Source organism: Schistocerca gregaria, chromosome 3 (assembly GCF_023897955.1).
Source record: "Schistocerca gregaria isolate iqSchGreg1 chromosome 3, iqSchGreg1.2, whole genome shotgun sequence".
Lineage (NCBI taxonomy): Eukaryota > Metazoa > Arthropoda > Insecta > Orthoptera > Acrididae > Schistocerca > Schistocerca gregaria.
In genome coordinates, this window is record NC_064922.1 from 76155136 (window position 1) to 76176170 (window position 21035).

The window sequence follows — 21035 nt, forward strand, 5'->3', positions numbered from 1 at the left end:
TCTCAAACTGTCTACGCTTTTATCGTTCCCTTTAAGACCAGTAGTAGTTTCTGAACCACATCTCGAGGCATTCTGTAATCTGTGGACCTTCAGAGTGTTAATGAAACACGACATTACATCGGGATTGAATACAACAGGCACCATGCGGACTTTTCTTCGCGGGTGTAATGCCTCAAACTGTCTACGCTTTGATCGTTCATTGGAAGACCAGTAAGAGTTCCCGAAGCACATCTAGAGGCATTCTGTAGTCTTTGGACGTTTAGAGTGTTAATGAAACTTAGAAATTGCATCGGGATGGAATACAACACGCACCATGCTGACTTTTCTCCATGGGAGTAATGTGTCAAACTGTCTACGCTTTGATCGTTCCCTGGAAGACCAGTAGTAGTTTCCGAAGCACAACTGGAAACAGTCTGTAATATGCGACCTTTAGAGTGTTGATGAAACACGGAAATTGCATCGGGATTGAACACAACGGGCACCATGCGGACTTTTCTCCATGGGATTAATGTTTTAAACTGTCTACGCTTTGATCGTTCCCTGGAAGACCAGTAGTAGCTTTCGAAGCTCATTTGGAGGCATTCTGTAACCTGTGGTCCTTTAGAGTGTTGATGAAACTCAGAAATTGCATATGGATTGAATACAACAGGATCCATGCTGACTTTTCTCCATGGGAGTAATGTCTCAAACTGTCTACGCTTTCATCGTTCCCTGGAAGACGAGTAGTAGTTTCCGAAGCACAACTGGAGGCATTCTGTAATATGGGACCTTTAGAGTGTTGATGAAACACAGAAATTGCATCAGGTTTGAATACAACAGGCACCATGCGGACATTTCTCCATTGGAGTAATGTCTCAAACAGTCTACGCTTTGATCGTTCCCTGAAAGACCAGTAGTAGTTTCCTAAGCACATCTGGAGGCATTCTGTAATATGTGAACCTTCAGAGTGTAGATGAAACACAGAAATTGCATCGGGATTGAATACGACACGCACCACGCGGACTTTTCTCCATGGGAGTAATGTCTCAAACTGTTTACGCTTTGATCAGTCCCTAGGAGTCCAGTAGTAGTTTCGGCAACACATCTGCAGGCATTTTGTAATATGTGGACCTTCAGAGTGTTGATGAAACGCAGATATTGCATCGGCATTGAACACAACAGTCACCACGCGGACTTTTCTCTATGGGAGTAATGTCTCAAAGTGTCTACGCTTCGATCGTTCCCTGGAAGACCAGTAGTAGTTTCCGAAGCACATCTGGAGGCATTTTGAATTCTGTCGGTCTTTAGAGTGTTGATGAAACACAGTAATTACATCGGGATTCAATACCATGCAGACTTTTCTCAGCAGGTGTAATTCTCGAACTGTCTCCGTTTTGATCGTTCCCTGGAAGACTGGTATTAATTTCCGAAGCACATCTAGAGGCATTCTGTCACCTGTGGACCTTCCGAGTGTCGATGAAACACAGAAATTGCATCGGGATTGAATACAACAGGCACCATGCGGACTTTTCTCCTTGGGAGTAATGTCTCAAACTGCCTACGCTTTTATCGTTCCGAGTAAGACCAGTAGTAGTTTCCGAAGCACAACTGGAGTCATTCTGTAATCTGTGGACCTTCAGAGTGTCGATGAAACACTGAAATTGCATCGGGATTGAAAACAACACGCTCCATGCGGACTTTTCTTCGCGGGTGTAATGCCTCAAACTGTCTACGCTTTGATCGTTCACTGGAAGACCAGTAAAAGTTTCCGAAGCACATCTAGAGGCATTCTGTAGTCTTTGGACGTTTAGAGTGTTGATGAAACTTAAAAAATTGCATCGGGATGGAATACAACACGCACCATGCTGACTTTTCTTCATACGAGTAATGTCTCAAACTGTCTACGCTTTGATCGTTCCCTGGAAGACCAGTAGTAGTTTCCGAAGCACAACTGGAAACATTCTGTTATATGGGATCTTTAGAGTGTTGATGTAACACAGAAATTGCATCGGGTTTGAATATAAAAGGCACTATGCGGACTTTTCTCCATGGGAGTAATGTCTCAAACTGTCTACGCTTTGATCGTTCCCTGGACGGCCAGTAGTAGTTTCGGAAGCACATCTAAAGGCATTCTGTAATCTGTGGACCTTCAGAGTGTTGATGAAACACAGATATTGCATCGGGATTGAATACAACAGGCAACATGAGGGCTTTTCTCCGCGGGTGTAATGTCTCAAAGTCTCTCCGCTTTGATCGTAACCTGGAAGATTAGTAGTAGTTTCCGCAGCACAACTGGAGGCATTCTGTAATCTGTGGACCTTCAGAGTGTTGATGAAACACAGAAATTGCATCGGGATTGAATACAACATTCACCATGCGGTCTTTTCTTCGCTGGTGTAATGTCTCAAATTTTCTACGATTTGATCGTTCCCTGGAAGACCAGTAGTAGTTTCCGAAGCACATCTTTAGTCATTCTGTAATCTGGGGACGTATAGAGTGTTGATGAAACAAAGAAATAGCATCGGGATAGAATCCAACACGCACCATGCTGAATTTTCTCCATGGGATTAATAACTCAAACTGTCTACGCTTTGACCGTTCCCTGGAAGACCAGTAGTCGCTTTCCAAGAACATGTGGAGGCATTCTGTAACTTGTGGTCCTTTAGAGTGTTGATGAAACACAGAAGTTGCATCGGGATTGAATACAACAGGAACCATCCTAACTTTTCTCAATGGGAGTAATGTCTCAAACTGTCTACGCTTTGATCGTTCCCTGGAAGACGAGTAGTAGTTTCCGCAGCACATCTGGAGGCATTCTGTAATATGTGGACCTTCAGAGTGTCGATGAAACAGAGAAATTGCGTCGGGATTGAATACAATAGGCACCATGTGGACTTTTCTCCATGGGAGTAATGTCTCAAACTGTCTACGCTTTGATCCTTACCTGGAAGACCAGTAGTAGTTTCCGAAACACATCTGGGGGCATTGTGTAATATGGGACCTTTAGAGTCTTCATGAAACACAGAAATTGTATCGGGATTGAATACCACAGGCACCATGCGGACTTTTCTCCTTGGGAGTAATGTCTCAAAGTGTCTACGCTTTGATTGTTCCTGGAAGACCAGTAGTAGTTTCGAAGCACAACTGGAGGCATTCTGTAATCTGTGGACCTGCAGAGTGTTGATGAAACAAAGATATTGCATCGGGATTAAATACAACAGGCACCATGAGGACTTTTCTCCGCGGGTGTAATGTCTCAAAGTCTCTCCGCTTTGATCGTAACCTGGAAGATTAGTAGTAGTTTCCGAAGCACAACTGGAGGCATTCTGTAATCTGTGGACCTTCAGAGTGTTGATGAAACGCAGATATTGCATCGCGATTGAATACAACAGTCACCATGCGGACTTTTCTCTATGGGAGTAATGTCTCAAAGTGTCTACGCTTTGATCGTTACCTGGAAGACCAGTAGTAGTTTCCGAAGCACATCTCGAGGCATTTTGCAATCTGTGGGCCTTTAGAGTGTTGATGAAACACAGTAATTACATCGGGATTTAATACCAAAGGCACCATGCAGACTTTTCTCAGCAGGTGTAATTCTCAAAGTGTCTCCGTTTTGATCGTTCCCTGGAAGACCGGTATTAGTTTCCGAAGCACATCTGGAGGCCTTCTGTAATCTGTGGACCTTTAGAGTGTTGGTGAAACAAAGAAATTGCGTTGGGATTGAATACAACACGCACCATGCTGACTTTTCTCCATGGTAGTAATGTCTCAAATTGTCTATGCTTTGATCGTTCCTGGAAGACAAGTAGTAGTTTCCGTATCACATCACGAGGCATTCTGTCACCTGTGGACCTTCAGAGTGTCGATGAAACACAGAAATTGCATCGGGATTGAATACAACAGGGACCATGCGGACTTTTCTCCTTGGGAGTAATGTCTCAAACTGCCTACGCTTTTATCGTTCCGAGTAAGACCAGTAGTAGTTTCCGAAGCACAACTGGAGGCAGTCTGTAATCTGTGGACCTTCAGAGTGTCGATGAAACACTGAAATTGCATCGGGATATCATACAACAGGCTCCATGCGGACTTTTCTTAGCGGGTGTAATACCTCAAACTGTCTACGTTTTGATCGTTCACTGGAAGACCAGTAAAAGTTTCCGAAGCACATCTAGAGGCATTCTGTAGTCTTTGGACATTTAGTGTGTTGATGAAACTTAGAAATTGCATCGGGATGGAATACAACACGCACCACACTGACTTTTCTTCATACGAGTAATGTCTCAAACTGTCTACGCTTTGATCGTTCACTGGAAGAACAGTAGTAGTTTCCGAAGCGCAACTGGAAACATTCTGTTATATGGGACCTTTAGAGTGTTGATGAAACACAGAAATTGCATCGGGTTTGAATATAAAAGGCACTATGCGGTCTTTTCTCCATGGGAGTAATGTCTCAAACTGTCTACGCTTTGATCGTTCCCTGGACGACCAGTAGTAGTTTCGGAAGCACATCTAAAGGCATTCTGTAATCTGTGGACCTTCAGAGTGTTGATGAAACACAGATATTGCATCGGGATTAAATACAACAGGCACCATGAGGACTTTTCTCCGCGGGTGTAATGTCTCAAAGTCTCTCCGCTTTGATCGTAACCTGGAAGATTAGTAGTAGTTTCCGAGGCACAACTGGAGGCATTCTGTAATCTGTGGACCTTCAGAGTGTTGATGAAACACAGAAATTGCATCGGGATTGAATACAACAGGCACCATGCCGACTGTTCTTCGCTGGTGTAATGTCTCAAATTGTCTACGCTTTGATCGTTCCCTGGAAGACCAGTAGTAGTTTCCGAAGCACATCTTTAGTCATTCTGTAATCTGGGGACGTATAGAGTGTTGATGAAACAAAGAAATAGCATCGGGATTGAATACAACACGCACCATGCTGAATTTTCTCCATGGGATTAATAACTCAAACTGTCTACCCTTTGATCGTTCCCTGGAAGACCAGTAGTAGCTGTCGAAGAGCATCTGGAGGCATTCTGTAACCTGTGGTCCTTTAGAGTGTTGATGAAACACATAAATTGCATCGGGATTGAATACAACAGAAACCATCCTAACTTTTCTCAATGGGAGTAATGTCTCAAACTGTCTACGCTTTGATCGTTCCCTGGAAGACCAGTAGTAGTTTCCGAAGCACAACTGGAGGCATTCTGTAATCTGTGGACCTTCAGAGTGTCGATGAAACACACAATTTGTATCGGGATTCAATTCAACAGGCTCCATGCGGACTTTTCTTCGTGGGTGTAATGCCTCAAACTGTCTACGCTATGATCGTTCATTGGAAGACCAGTAAGAGTTTCCGAAGCACATCTAGAGGCATTCTGTAGTCTTTGGACGTTTAGAGTGTTAATGAAACTTAGAAATTGCATCGGGATGGAATACAACACGCACCATGCTGACTTTTCTCCATGGGAGTAGTGTGTCAAACTGTCTACGCTTTGATCGTTCCCTGGAAGACCAGTAGTAGTTTCCGAAGCACAACTGGAAACAGTCTGTAATATGGGACCTTTAGAGTGTTGATGAAACACGGAAATTGCATCGGGTTTGAATATAACAGGCACCATGCGGACTTTTCTCCATGGGAGTAATGTCTCAAACTGTCTACGCTTGATCGTTCCCTGGACGACCAGTAGTAGTTTCGGAAGCACATCTAAAGGCATTCTGTAATCTCGGGACCTCCACGGTGCTGATGAAACACAGATATTGCATCGGGATTGAATACAACAGTCACCATGCGGACTTTTCTCTATGGGAGTAATGTCTCAAAGTGTCTACCCTTTGATCGTTCCCTGGAAGACCAGTAGTAGTTTCCGAAGCACAACTGGAGGCATTCTGTAATCCGTGGACCTTCAGAGTGGTAATGAAACACCGAAATTGCATCGGGATTGAACACAACGGGCACCATGCGGACTTTTCTAAATGGGATTAATGTCTCAAACTGTCTACGCTTTGATCGTTCCTTGGAGGACCAGTAGTAGCCTTCGAAGCTTATCTGGAGGCATTCTGTAACCTGTGGTCCTTTAGAGTGTTGATGAAACTCAGAAATTGCATCGGGTTTGAATACAACAGGATCCATGCTGGCTTTTCTCCATGGGAGTAATGTCTCAAACTGTCTACGCTTTCATCGTTCCCTGGAAGACGAGTAGTAGTTTCCGAAGCACAACTGGAGGCATTCTGTAATATGGGACCTTTAGAGTGTTGATGAAACACAGAAATTGCATCAGGTTGGAATACAACAGGCACCATGCGGACATTTCTCCATTGGAGTAATGTCTCAAACTGTCTACGCTTTGATCGTTCCCTGAAAGACCAGTAGTAGTTTCCTAAGCACATCTGAAGGCATTCTGTAATATGTGAAACTTCAGAGTGTAGATGAAACACAGAAATTGCATCGGGATTGAATACGACACGCACCATGCGGACTTTTCTCCATGGGAGTAATGTCTCAAACTGTTTACGCTTTGATGAGTCCCTGGAAGTCCAGTAGTAGTTTCGGAAGCACATCTAAAGGCATTCTGTAATCTCTGGACCTCCAGGGTGCTGATGAAACACAGATATTGCATTTGGATTGAATACAACAGTCACCATGCGGACTTTTCTCTATGGGAGTAATGTCTCAAATTGTCTATGCTTTGATCGTTCCTGGAAGACAAGTAGTAGTTTCCGTATCACATCTCGAGGCATTCTGTCACCTGTGGACCTTCAGAGTGTCGATGAAACACAGAAATTGCATCGGGATTGATTACAACAGGCACCATGCGGACTTTTCTCCTTGGGAGTAATGTCTCAAACTGCCTACGCTTTTATCGTTCCGAGTAAGACCAGTAGTAGTTTCCGAAGCACAACTGGAGGCAGTCTGTAATCTGTGGACCTTCAGAGTGTCGATGAAACACTGAAATTGCATCGGGATTGAATACAACAGTCACCATGCGGACTTTTCTTCGCGGGTGTAATACCTCAAACTGTCTACGTTTTGATCGTTCACTGGAAGACCAGTAAAAGTTTCCGAAGCACATCTAGAGGCATTCTGTAGTCTTTGGACGTTTAGAGTGTCGATGAAACTTAGAAATTGCATCGGGATGGAATACAACACGCACCATGCTGAATTTTCTCCATGGGATTAATAACTCAAACTGTCTACGCTTTGATCGTTCCCTGGAAGACCAGTAGTAACTTTCGAAGAACATCTGGAGGCATTCTGTAACTTGTGGTCCTTTAGAGTGTTGATGAATCACAGAAATTGCATCGGGATTGAATACAACAGGAACCATCCTAACTTTTCTCAATGGGAGTAATGTCTCAAACTGTCTACGCTTTGATCGTTCCCTGGAAGACGAGTAGTAGTTTCCGCAGCACATCTGGAGGCATTCTGTAATATGTGGACCTTCAGAGTGTCGATGAAACAGAGAAATTGCGTCGGGATTGAATACAATAGGCACCATGTGGACTTTTCTCCATGGGAGTAATGTCTCAAACTGTCTAGGCTTTGATCGTTCCCTGGAAGACCAGTAGTAAGTTTCCGAAGCACATCTGGGGGCATTGTGTAATATGGGACCTTTAGACACTTCATGAAACACAGAAATTGCATCGGGATTGAATACGACAGGTACCATGCGGACTTTTCTCCATGGGAGTATTGTCTCAAACTGTCTACGCTTTAATCGTTCCCTGGAAGAACAGTAGTAGTTTCGGAAGCACATCTAAAGGCATTCTGTAATCTGTGGACCTTCAGAGTGGTGATGAAACACAGATATTGCATCGGGATTGAATACAACAGGCACCATGAGGACATTTCAACGCGGGTGTAATGTCTCAAACTGTCTACGATTTGATCGTTCCCTGGAAGACCAGTAGTAGTTTCCGAAGCACATCTGGAGGCATTCTGTAATATGTAGACCTTCAGAGTGTTGATGAAACAGAGAAATTGCATCGGGATTGAATACAACATGCACCATGCGGACTTTACTCATGGGAGTAATGTCTCAAACTGTCTACGCTTTGATCGTTCTCTGGAAGACCAGTAGTAGTTTCGGAAGCTCATCTAAAGGCATTCTGTAATCTGTGGACCTTCAGGGTGTTGACGAAACACAGAAATTGCATCAGGTTTGAATACAACAGGCACCATGCAGACATTTCTCCATGGGAGTAATGTCTCAAACTGTCTACGATTTGATCGTTCCCATGAAGACCAGTAGTAGTTTCCTAAGCACATCTGGAGGCATTCTTTAATCTGTGGACCTTCAGGGTGTTGATGAAACACAGAAATTGCATCGGGATTGAATACAACAGGCACCATGCGGACTTTTCTCCATGGGAGTAATGTCTCAAACTGTCTACGCTTTGATCGTTCCCTGGAAGACCAGTAGTAGTTCCGAAGCACATCTGGAGGCATTCTGTAATCTGTGGACCTTCAGAGTGTTGATGAAACACAGAGATGGCATCGGGATTGAATACATCAGGCACCATGCGGACTTTTCTTCGCGGGTGTAATGTCTCAAACTGTCTACACTTTGATAGTTCACTGGAAGACCAGTAGTAGTTTCTGAAGCACATCTGGAGGCATTGTGTGATATGGGACCTTCAGAGTCTTGATGAAACACAGAAATTGCATCGGGACTGAATACGACAGGCACCATGCGGACTTTTCTTCGCTGGTGTAATGTCTTAAACTGTCTACGCTTTGATAGTTCATTGGAAGATCCTTTAGAGTTTCCGAAACTCATCTAGAATCATTCTGTAATCTTTGGACGTTTAGAGTGTTGATGAAACATAGAAATTGCATCGGGATTGAATACAACACGCACCATGATGACTTTTCTCCATGGCAGTAATATCTCAAACTGTCTAGGCTTTGATCGTTCTCTGGAAGACCAGTAGTAGTTTCCGAAGCACAACTTGAAGCTTTCTGTAATATGGGACCTTTGGAGTGTTAATGAAACACAGCAATTGCATCGGGTTTGAATATAACAGGCACCATGCGGACTTTTCTCCATGGGAGTAATGTCTCAAACTGTCTACGCTTTGATCGTTCCCTGGAAGACCAGTAGTAGTTTCCGAAGCACAACTGGAGGCATTCTGTAATCTGCGGACCGTCACAGTGTTGATGAAACACAGAAATTGGATCGGGATTGAATACAACAGGCTCCATGCGGACTTTTATTCGCTGGTGTAATATCTCAAACCGTCTACGTTTTTATCGTTCACTGGAAGACCAGTAAGAGTTTCTGAAGCACATCTAGAGGCATTCTGTAATCTTTGGACGTTTAGAGTGTTGATGAAACATAGAAATTTCATCGGGATTGACTATAACAGGCACCATGCGGACTTTTCTCCATGGGAGTAATGTATCAAATTGTCTACGTTTTGATCGTTCCCTGGGAGACCAGTAGTAGTTTCCGAAGCACATCTGGAGGCATTCTGTAATATGTGGTCCTTCAGAGTGTTAATGAAACACAGTAATTGCATCGGGAATGAATACAACACTCACCATGCGGACTTTTCTCCATTGGGAGTAATGTCTCAAACTGTCTACGCTTTGAACGTTCCCTGGAAGACCAGTAGTAGTTTCCGAAGCACAACTGGAGGCATTCTGTAATCTGTGGACCTTCAGAGTGTTGATGAAACACAGAAATGGCATCGGGATTGAATACATCAGGCACCATGCGGACTTTTCTTCGCGGGTGTAATGTCTCAAACTGTCTACGCTTTGATCGTTCCCTGGAAGACCAGTAGTAGTTTCCGAAGCACATCTGGAGGCATTCTGTAATTTTTGGACCTTTAGAGTGTTGATGAAACACAGAAATTGCATCGGGATTGAATACAACAGTCACCATGCGGACTTTTCTTCGCTGGCGTAACGTCTCAAACTCTCTACGATTTGATGGTTCACTGGAAGACCAGTAAGAGTTCCCGAAGCACATATGAAGGCATTCTGTAGTCTGTCTACCTTCAGAGTGTTGATGAAACACAGAAATTGCACCGGGATTGAATACAACAGACACCATGCGGACTTTTCTTCGCTGGCGTAATGTCTCAAACTGTCAACGCTTTGATCGTTCCCTGGAAGACCAGTAGTAGTTTCCGAATCACATCTGAAGGCATTCTGTAAACTGTGGACCTTCAGAGTGTTGATGAAACACAGAATTTACATCGGGATTGAATACAAAAGTCACCATGCTGACTTATCTCCATGGGAGAAATGTCTGAAACTGTCTACGCTTTGATCGTTCCCTGGAAGACCAGTATTAGTTTGCGAGGCACATCTGGAGGCATTCTGTAATCTGTGGACCTTCAGAGTGTTGATGAAATACAGAAATTGCATCGGGATTGAATACAACAGGCACCATGCGGACTTTTCTTCTCGGGTGTAATGTCTCAAACTGCCTACGCTTTGATAGTTCCCTGCAGGACCAGTAGTAGTTTCCGATGCACATCTTTAGGCATTCTGTAATCTGTGGACAATTAGACTGTTGATGAAACAAAGAAATTGATTCGGGATAGAATACATCACGCACCATGCTGACTTTTCTCCATTGGAGTAATGTCTCAAACTATCTACGCTTTGATCGTTCCCTGCAAGGCCAGTAGTAGTCCCCGAAGCACATCTGGAGGCATTGTGTAATATGGGATCTTTAGAGTCTTGATGAAAAACAGAAATTGCATCGGGATTGAATATGACAGGCACCGTGCGGACTTTTCTTCGCGGGTGTAATGTCTCAAACTGTCTACGCTTTGACCGTTCCCTGGAAGACCAGTAGTAATTTCCGAAGCACAACTGGAGGCATTCTGTAAATTGTGGACCTTCAGAGTGTTGATGAAACACAGAAATAGCATCGGGATTGAATACAACCGTCACCATGCGGACTTTTCTTCGCGATTGTAATGACTCAAACTGTCTACGCTTTGATAGTTCACTGGAAGACCAGTAGTAGTTTCCGAAGCCCATCTTTAGGCATTCTGTAGTCTGTGGACGTTTTGAGTGTTGATGAAACAAAGAAATTGCATCGGGATTGAATACAACATGCACATGCTGACTTTTCTCCATGGGAGTCACGTCTCAAACTGTCTACGCTTTGATCGTTCCCTGCAAGGATATTAGTAGTTTCCGTAGCACATCTGAAGGCATTGTCAAATATTTGACCTTGAGAGTCTTGATGAAAAACAGAAATTGCATCGGGATTGAACACGACAGGTACCATGCGGACTTTTCTTCACTCGTGTAATGTCTCAAAGTGTCTATGCTTTGATCGTTCCCTGGAAGACCAGTAGTAGTTTCGGAACAACATCTAAAGGCATTCTGTAATCTGTGGACCTTTAGAATGTTGATGAAACAAAGAAGTTGCATCGGGATTGAATACAACACGCACGACTATTCTACATGGGATTAATGTCTCAAACTGTCTACGCTTTGATCGTTAGCTCCATGACCAGTAGTAATTTCCGAAGCACATCTTTAGGCATTCTGTAATCTGTGGACGGTTAAGGTGTTGATGAATCACAGAAATTGCATCGGGTTTGAATACGACAGGCACCATGCGGACTTTTCTCTATGGGATTAATGTCTCATACTGTCTACGCTTTGATCGTTCCCTGGAAGACCAGTTGTAGTTTCCGAAGCACATCTGGAGGCATTCGGTAATCTGTGGACCTTTAGAGTGTTGATGAAACATAGAAATTGCATTGGGTTTGAATACAACAGCACCATGCGGACATTTCTCCATGGGAGTAATGTCTCAAACTGTCTACGCTTTGAACGTTCCCTGGAAGACCAGTAGTAGTTTCCTAAGCACATCTGGCGGCATTCTGTAATCTGTGGACCTTTAGAGTGTTGGTGAAACAAAGAAATTGTGTCGGGATTGAATACAACACCCACCATGCTGAGTTTTCTCCATGGTAGTTTTGTCTCAAATTGTCTATGCTTTGATCGTTCCCTGGAAGACAAGTAGTAGTTTCCGTAGCACATCTCGAAGATTTCTGTAATCTGTGGAGCTTCAGAGTGTTGATGAAACTCAGAAGTTGCATCGGGATTGAATACAACAAGCACCATTCGGAATTTTCTCCATGGGAGTAATGTCTCCAACTGTCTACACTTTGTTCGTTCCCTGGAAGACCAGTAGTAGTTTCCGAAACACATCTGGAGGCATTCTGTAATCTGTGGACCTTTAGAGTGTTGATGAAACACAGACATTGCATTGGGATTGAATACAACAGGCTCCATACGGACTTTTCATCATAGGAATAATGTCTCAAACTGCCTACGCTTTGATCTTTTCCTGGAAGACCGGTAGTATTTTCTGAAGCACATCTAGATTCATTCTGTAATATGGGACCTTTAGAGTGTTGATGAAACACAGGAATTGCATCGGCTTTGAATATAACTGGCACCATGCGGACTTCTCTCCATGCGAGTAATGTCTCAAACTGTCTACGCTTTGATCGTTCCCTGGAAGACCAGTAGTAAGTTTCCGAAGCACATCTGGAGGCACTCTGTAATCTGTGTACGTTTAGAGTGTTGATGAAACTTAGAAATTGCATCGGGATGGAATACAACACGCACCATGCTGACTTTTCTCCATGGGAGTAATGTCTCAAACTATCTACGCTTTGAACGTTCCCTGGATGACCAGTAATAGTTTTTGAAACACATTTGGGGCATTATGTAATATGGGACCTTTAGAGTCCTCATGAAACACAGAAATTGCATCGGGATTGAACACGACAGGCACCATGCGGACTTTTCTCCATGGGAGTAATGTCTCAAAGTGTCTACGCTTTGATCGTTCCCTGGAAGACCAGCAGTAGTTTCCGAAGCACAACTGGAGGCATTCTGTAATCTGTGGACCTTCAGAGTCTTGATGAAACACAGAAATTGCATCGGGATTGAATACAACAAGCACCATGCGGACTTTTCTTCGCGGGTGTAATGTGTCAAACTGTCTACGATTTGATCGTTCCCTGGAAGACCAGTAGTAGTTTCCGTAGCACATCTTTAGGCATTCTGTAATCTGTGGACGTTCAGAGTGTTTGATGAAACTTAGAAATTGCATCGGGATGGAATACACCACGCACCATGCTGACTTTTCTCCATGGGAGTAATGTCTCAAAGTGTCTACGCTTTGATCGTTCCCTGGAAGACCAGTAGTAGTTTCCGAAGCACAACTGGAGGCATTCTGTAATCTGTGGACCTTTAGAGTCTTCATGAAACACAGAAATTGCATCGGGATTGAATACGACAGGCACCATGCGGTCTATTCTCCATTGGAGTAACGTCTCCAACTGTCTATGCTTTGATCAATTCCTGGAAGACCGTTTGTAGTTTCCGAAGCCCATTTGGAGCCATTCTGTAATCTGTGGACCTTCTGAGTATTAATGAAACACAGCAATTTCATCGGGATTGAATACAACATGCACCTTGCGGACTTCTCTCCATGGGATTAATGTCTCAAACTGTCTACGCTTTTATCGTTCCCTTTAAGACCAGTAGTAGTTTCTGAACCACATCTCGAGGCATTCTGTAATCTGTGGACCTTCAGAGTGTTAATGAAACACGACATTACATCGGGATTGAATACAACAGGCACCATGCGGACTTTTCTTCGCGGGTGTAATGCCTCAAACTGTCTACGCTTTGATCGTTCATTGGAAGACCAGTAAGAGTTCCCGAAGCACATCTAGAGGCATTCTGTAGTCTTTGGACGTTTAGAGTGTTAATGAAACTTAGAAATTGCATCGGGATGGAATACAACACGCACCATGCTGACTTTTCTCCATGGGAGTAATGTGTCAAACTGTCTACGCTTTGATCGTTCCCTGGAAGACCAGTAGTAGTTTCCGAAGCACAACTGGAAACAGTCTGTAATATGGGACCTTTAGAGTGTTGATGAAACACGGAAATTGCATCGGGTTTGAATATAACAGGCACCATGCGGACTTTTCTACATGGGAGTAATGTCTCAAACTGTCTACGCTTTGATCGTTCCCTGGATGACCAGTAGTAGTTTACGAAGCACAACTGGAAGCATTCTGTAATCTCTGGACCTCCAGGGTGCTGATGAAACACAGATATTGCATTGGGATCGAATACAACAGTCACCATGCGGACTTTTCTCTATGGGAGTAATGTCTCAAAGTGTCTACCCTTTGATCGTTCCCTGAAAGACCAGTAGTAGTTTCCGAAGCACAACTGGAGGCATTCTGTAATCTGTGGACCTTCAGAGTGGTAATGAAACACCGAAATCGCATCGGGATTGAACACAACGGGCACCATGCGGACTTTTCTCCATGGGATTAATGTCTTAAACTGTCTACGCTTTGATCGTTCCCTGGAAGACCAGTAGTAGCTTTCGAAGCTCATTTGGAGGCATTCTGTAACCTGTGGTCCTTTAGAGTGTTGATGAAACTCAGAAATTGCATCGGGATTGAATACAACAGGCACCATGCGGACTTTTCTCGATGGGAGTAATGTCTGAAACTTTTTACGCTTTGATCAATTACTGGAAGACCAATAGTAGTTTCCGCAGCTCATCTGGAGGCATTCTGTAATATGTGGACCTTCAGAGTGTCGATGATACAGAGAGATTGCGTCGGGATTGAATACAATAGGCACCATGTGGACTTTTCTTCATAGGAATAATGTCTCAAACTGCCTACGCTTTGATCTTTTCCTGGAAGACCGGTAGTATTTTTTGAAGCACATCTAGATTCATTCTGTAATATGGGACCTTTAGAGTGTTGATGAAACACATAAATTGCATCGGCTTTGAATATAACTGGCACCATGCGGACTTCTCTCCATGCGAGTAATGTCTCAAACTGTCTACGCTTTGATCGTTCCCTGGAAGACCAGTAGTAAGTTTCCGAAGCACATCTGGAGGCACTCTGTAATCTGTGGACGTTTAGAGTGTTGATGAAACCTAGAAATTGCATCGGGATGGAATACAACACGCACCATGCTGACTTTTCTCCATGGGAGTAATGTCTCAAACTATCTACGCTTTGATCGTTCCCTGGATGACCAGTAGTAGTTTTTGAAACACATTTGGGGCATTGTGTAATATTGGACCTTTAGAGTCCTCATGAAACACAGAAATTGCATCGGGATTGAACACGACAGGCACCATGCGGACTTTTCTCCATGGGAGTAATGTCTCAAACTGTCTACGCTTTGATCGTTCCCTGGAAGACCAGTTGTAGTTTCCGAAGCACATCTGAAAGCTTTCAGTAATCTGTGGTCCTTCAGAGTGTTGATGAAACACAGATATTGCATCGGGATTGAATACAACAGGCACCATGCGGACTTTTCTCGATGGGAGTAATGTCTGAAACTTTTTACGCTTTGATCAATTACTGGAAGACCAATAGTAGTTTCCGCAGCTCATCTGGAGGCATTCTGTAATATGTGGACCTTCAGAGTGTGGATGATACAGAGAGATTGCGTCGGGATTGAATACAATAGGCACCAAGTGGACTTTTGTCCATGGGAGTAATGTCTCAAACTGTCTACGCTTTGATCGTTACCTGGAAGACCAGTAGTAGTTTCGGAAGCACATCTAAAGGCATTCTGTAATCTGTGGACCTTCAGAGTGTTGATGAAAGGCAGATATTGCATCGGGATTGAATACAACAGTCACCATGCGGACTTTTCTCCATGTGAGTAATGTCTCAAAGTGTCTACGCTTTGATCGTTCCCTGGAAGACCAGTAGTAGTTTCTGAAGCCCATCTGGAGGCATTTTGCAATCTGTGGGCCTTTACAGTGTGGATGAAACACAGTAATTGCATCGGGATTCAATACCAAAGGCACCATGCAGATTTTTCTCCATGGGAATAATGTCTCAAACTGTCTACGCTTTGATCGTCCCTGGAAGACCAGTAGTAGTTTCCGAAACACATCTGGAGGCATTCTGTAATCTGTGGACCTTTAGAGTGTTGATGAAACATAGAAATTGCATTGGGTTTGAATACAACAGGCACCATGCGGACATTTCTCCATGGGAGTAATGTCTCAAACTGTCTACGCTTTGAACGTTCCCTGGAAGACCAGTAGTAGTTTCCTAAGCACATCTGGCGGCATTCTGTAATCTGTGGACCTTTAGAGTGTTGGTGAAACAAAGAAATTGTGTCGGGATTGAATACAACACCCACCATGCTGAGTTTTCTCCATGGTAGTTTTGTCTCAAATTGTCTATGCTTTGATCGTTCCCTGGAAGACAAGTAGTAGTTTCCGTAGCACATCTCGAAGATTTCTGTAATCTGTGGAGCTTCAGAGTGTTGATGAAACTCAGAAGTTGCATCGGGATTGAATACAACAAGCACCATTCGGAATTTTCTCCATGGGAGTAATGTCTCAAACTGTCTACATTTTGATCGTTCCCTGGAAGACCAGTAGTAGTTTCCGAAACACATCTGGAGGCATTCTGTAATCTGTGGACCTTTAGAGTGTTGATGACACACAGAAATTGCATTGGGATTGAATACAACAGGCTCCATGCGGACTTTTCTTCATAGGAATAATGTCTCAAACTGCCTACGCTTTGATCTTTTCCTGGAAGACCGGTAGTATTTTCTGAAGCACATCTAGATTCATTCTGTAATATGGGACCTTTAGAGTGTTGATGAAACACAGAAATTGCATCGGCTTTGAATATAACTGGCACCATGCGGACTTCTCTCCATGCGAGTAATGTCTCAAACTGTCTACGCTTTGATCGTTCCCTGGAAGACCAGTAGTAAGTTTCCGAAGCACATCTGGAGGCACTCTGTAATCTGTGGACGTTTAGAGTGTTGATGAAACTTAGAAATTGCATCGGGATGGAATACAACACGCACCATGCTGACTTTTCTCCATGGGAGGAATGTCTCAAACTATCTACGCTTTGATCGTTCTCTGGATGACCAGTAGTAGTTTTTGAAACACATTTGGGGCATTGTGTAATATGGGACCTTTAGAGTCCTCATGAAACACAGAAATTGCATCGGGATTGAACACGACAGGCACCATGCGGACTTTTCTCCATCGGAGTAATGTCTCAAAGTGTCTACGCTTTGATCGTTCCCTGGAAGACCAGCAGTAGTTTCCGAAGCACAACTGGAGGCATTCTGTAATCAGTGGACCTTCAGAGTCTTGATGAAACACAGAAATTGCATCGGGATTGAATACAACAAGCACCATGCGGACTTTTCTTCGCGGGTGTAATGTTTCAAACTGTCTACGATTTGATCGTTCCCTGGAAGACCAGTAGTAGTTTCCGTAGCACATCTTTAGGCATTCTGTAATCTGTGGACGTTCAGAGTGTTTGATGAAACTTAGAAATTGCATCGGGATGGAATACAACACGCACCATGCTGACTTTTCTCCATGGGAGTAATGTCTCAAAGTGTCTACGCTTTGATCGTTCCCTGGAAGACCAGTAGTAGTTTCCGAAGCACAACTGGAGGCATTCTGTAATCTGTGGACCTTTAGAGTCTTCATGAAACACAGAAATTGCATCGGGATTGAATACGACAGGCACCATGCGGTCTATTCTCCATTGGAGTAACGTCTCCAACTGTCTATGCTTTGATCAATTCCTGGAAGACCGTTTGTAGTTTCCGTAGCCCATTTGGAGCCATTCTGTAATCTGTGGACCTTCTGAGTATTAATGAAACACAGCAGTTTCATCGGGATTGAATACAACATGCACCTTGCGGACTTCTCTCCATGGGATTAATGTCTCAAACTGTCTACGCTTTTATCGTTCCCTTTAAGACCAGTAGTAGTTTCTGAACCACATCTCGAGGCATTCTGTAATCTGTGGACCTTCAGAGTGTTAATGAAACACGACATTACATCGGGATTGAATACAACAGGCACCATGCGGACTTTTCTTCGCGGGTGTAATGCCTCAAACTGTCTACGCTTTGATCGTTCATTGGAAGACCAGTAAGAGTTCCCGAAGCACATCTAGAGGCATTCTGTAGTCTTTGGACGTTTAGAGTGTTAATGAAACTTAGAAATTGCATCGGGATGGAATACAACACGCACCATGCTGACTTTTCTCCATGGGAGTAATGTGTCAAACTGTCTACGCTTTGATCGTTCCCTGGAAGACCAGTAGTAGTTTCCGAAGCACAACTGGAAACAGTCTGTAATATGCGACCTTTAGAGTGTTGATGAAACACGGAAATTGCATCGGGATTGAACACAACGGGCACCATGCGGACTTTTCTCCATGGGATTAATGTTTTAAACTGTCTACGCTTTGATCGTTCCCTGGAAGACCAGTAGTAGCTTTCGAAGCTCATTTGGAGGCATTCTGTAACCTGTGGTCCTTTAGAGTGTTGATGAAACTCAGAAATTGCATATGGATTGAATACAACAGGATCCATGCTGACTTTTCTCCATGGGAGTAATGTCTCAAACTGTCTACGCTTTCATCGTTCCCTGGAAGACGAGTAGTAGTTTCCGAAGCACAACTGGAGGCATTCTGTAATATGGGACCTTTAGAGTGTTGATGAAACACAGAAATTGCATCAGGTTTGAATACAACAGGCACCATGCGGACATTTCTCCATTGGAGTAATGTCTCAAACAGTCTACGCTTTGATCGTTCCCTGAAAGACCAGTAGTAGTTTCCTAAGCACATCTGGAGGCATTCTGTAATATGTGAACCTTCAGAGTGTAGATGAAACACAGAAATTGCATCGGGATTGAATACGACACGCACCACGCGGACTTTTCTCCATGGGAGTAATGTCTCAAACTGTTTACGCTTTGATCAGTCCCTAGGAGTCCAGTAGTAGTTTCGGCAACACATCTGCAGGCATTTTGTAATATGTGGACCTTCAGAGTGTTGATGAAACGCAGATATTGCATCGGCATTGAACACAACAGTCACCACGCGGACTTTTCTCTATGGGAGTAATGTCTCAAAGTGTCTACGCTTCGATCGTTCCCTGGAAGACCAGTAGTAGTTTCCGAAGCACATCTGGAGGCATTTTGAATTCTGTCGGTCTTTAGAGTGTTGATGAAACACAGTAATTACATCGGGATTCAATACCATGCAGACTTTTCTCAGCAGGTGTAATTCTCGAACTGTCTCCGTTTTGATCGTTCCCTGGAAGACTGGTATTAATTTCCGAAGCACATCTAGAGGCATTCTGTCACCTGTGGACCTTCCGAGTGTCGATGAAACACAGAAATTGCATCGGGATTGAATACAACAGGCACCATGCGGACTTTTCTCCTTGGGAGTAATGTCTCAAACTGCCTACGCTTTTATCGTTCCGAGTAAGACCAGTAGTAGTTTCCGAAGCACAACTGGAGTCATTCTGTAATCTGTGGACCTTCAGAGTGTCGATGAAACACTGAAATTGCATCGGGATTGAAAACAACACGCTCCATGCGGACTTTTCTTCGCGGGTGTAATGCCTCAAACTGTCTACGCTTTGATCGTTCACTGGAAGACCAGTAAAAGTTTCCGAAGCACATCTAGAGGCATTCTGTAGTCTTTGGACGTTTAGAGTGTTGATGAAACTTAAAAAATTGCATCGGGATGGAATACAACACGCACCATGCTGACTTTTCTTCATACGAGTAATGTCTCAAACTGTCTACGCTTTGATCGTTCCCTGGAAGACCAGTAGTAGTTTCCGAAGCACAACTGGAAACATTCTGTTATATGGGATCTTTAGAGTGTTGATGTAACACAGAAATTGCATCGGGTTTGAATATAAAAGGCACTATGCGGACTTTTCTCCATGGGAGTAATGTCTCAAACTGTCTACGCTTTGATCGTTCCCTGGACGGCCAGTAGTAGTTTCGGAAGCACATCTAAAGGCATTCTGTAATCTGTGGACCTTCAGAGTGTTGATGAAACACAGATATTGCATCGGGATTGAATACAACAGGCAACATGAGGGCTTTTCTCCGCGGGTGTAATGTCTCAAAGTCTCTCCGCTTTGATCGTAACCTGGAAGATTAGTAGTAGTTTCCGCAGCACAACTGGAGGCATTCTGTAATCTGTGGACCTTCAGAGTGTTGATGAAACACAGAAATTGCATCGGGATTGAATACAACATTCACCATGCGGTCTTTTCTTCGCTGGTGTAATGTCTCAAATTTTCTACGATTTGATCGTTCCCTGGAAGACCAGTAGTAGTTTCCGAAGCACATCTTTAGTCATTCTGTAATCTGGGGACGTATAGAGTGTTGATGAAACAAAGAAATAGCATCGGGATAGAATCCAACACGCACCATGCTGAATTTTCTCCATGGGATTAATAACTCAAACTGTCTACGCTTTGACCGTTCCCTGGAAGACCAGTAGTCGCTTTCCAAGAACATGTGGAGGCATTCTGTAACTTGTGGTCCTTTAGAGTGTTGATGAAACACAGAAGTTGCATCGGGATTGAATACAACAGGAACCATCCTAACTTTTCTCAATGGGAGTAATGTCTCAAACTGTCTACGCTTTGATCGTTCCCTGGAAGACGAGTAGTAGTTTCCGCAGCACATCTGGAGGCATTCTGTAATATGTGGACCTTCAGAGTGTCGATGAAACAGAGAAATTGCGTCGGGATTGAATACAATAGGCACCATGTGGACTTTTCTCCATGGGAGTAATGTCTCAAACTGTCTACGCTTTGATCCTTACCTGGAAGACCAGTAGTAGTTTCCGAAACACATCTGGGGGCATTGTGTAATATGGGACCTTTAGAGTCTTCATGAAACACAGAAATTGTATCGGGATTGAATACCACAGGCACCATGCGGACTTTTCTCCATGGGAGTAATGTCTCAAAGTGTCTACGCTTTGATTGTTCCTGGAAGACCAGTAGTAGTTTCGAAGCACAACTGGAGGCATTCTGTAATCTGTGGACCTGCAGAGTGTTGATGAAACAAAGATATTGCATCGGGATTAAATACAACAGGCACCATGAGGACTTTTCTCCGCGGGTGTAATGTCTCAAAGTCTCTCCGCTTTGATCGTAACCTGGAAGATTAGTAGTAGTTTCCGAAGCACAA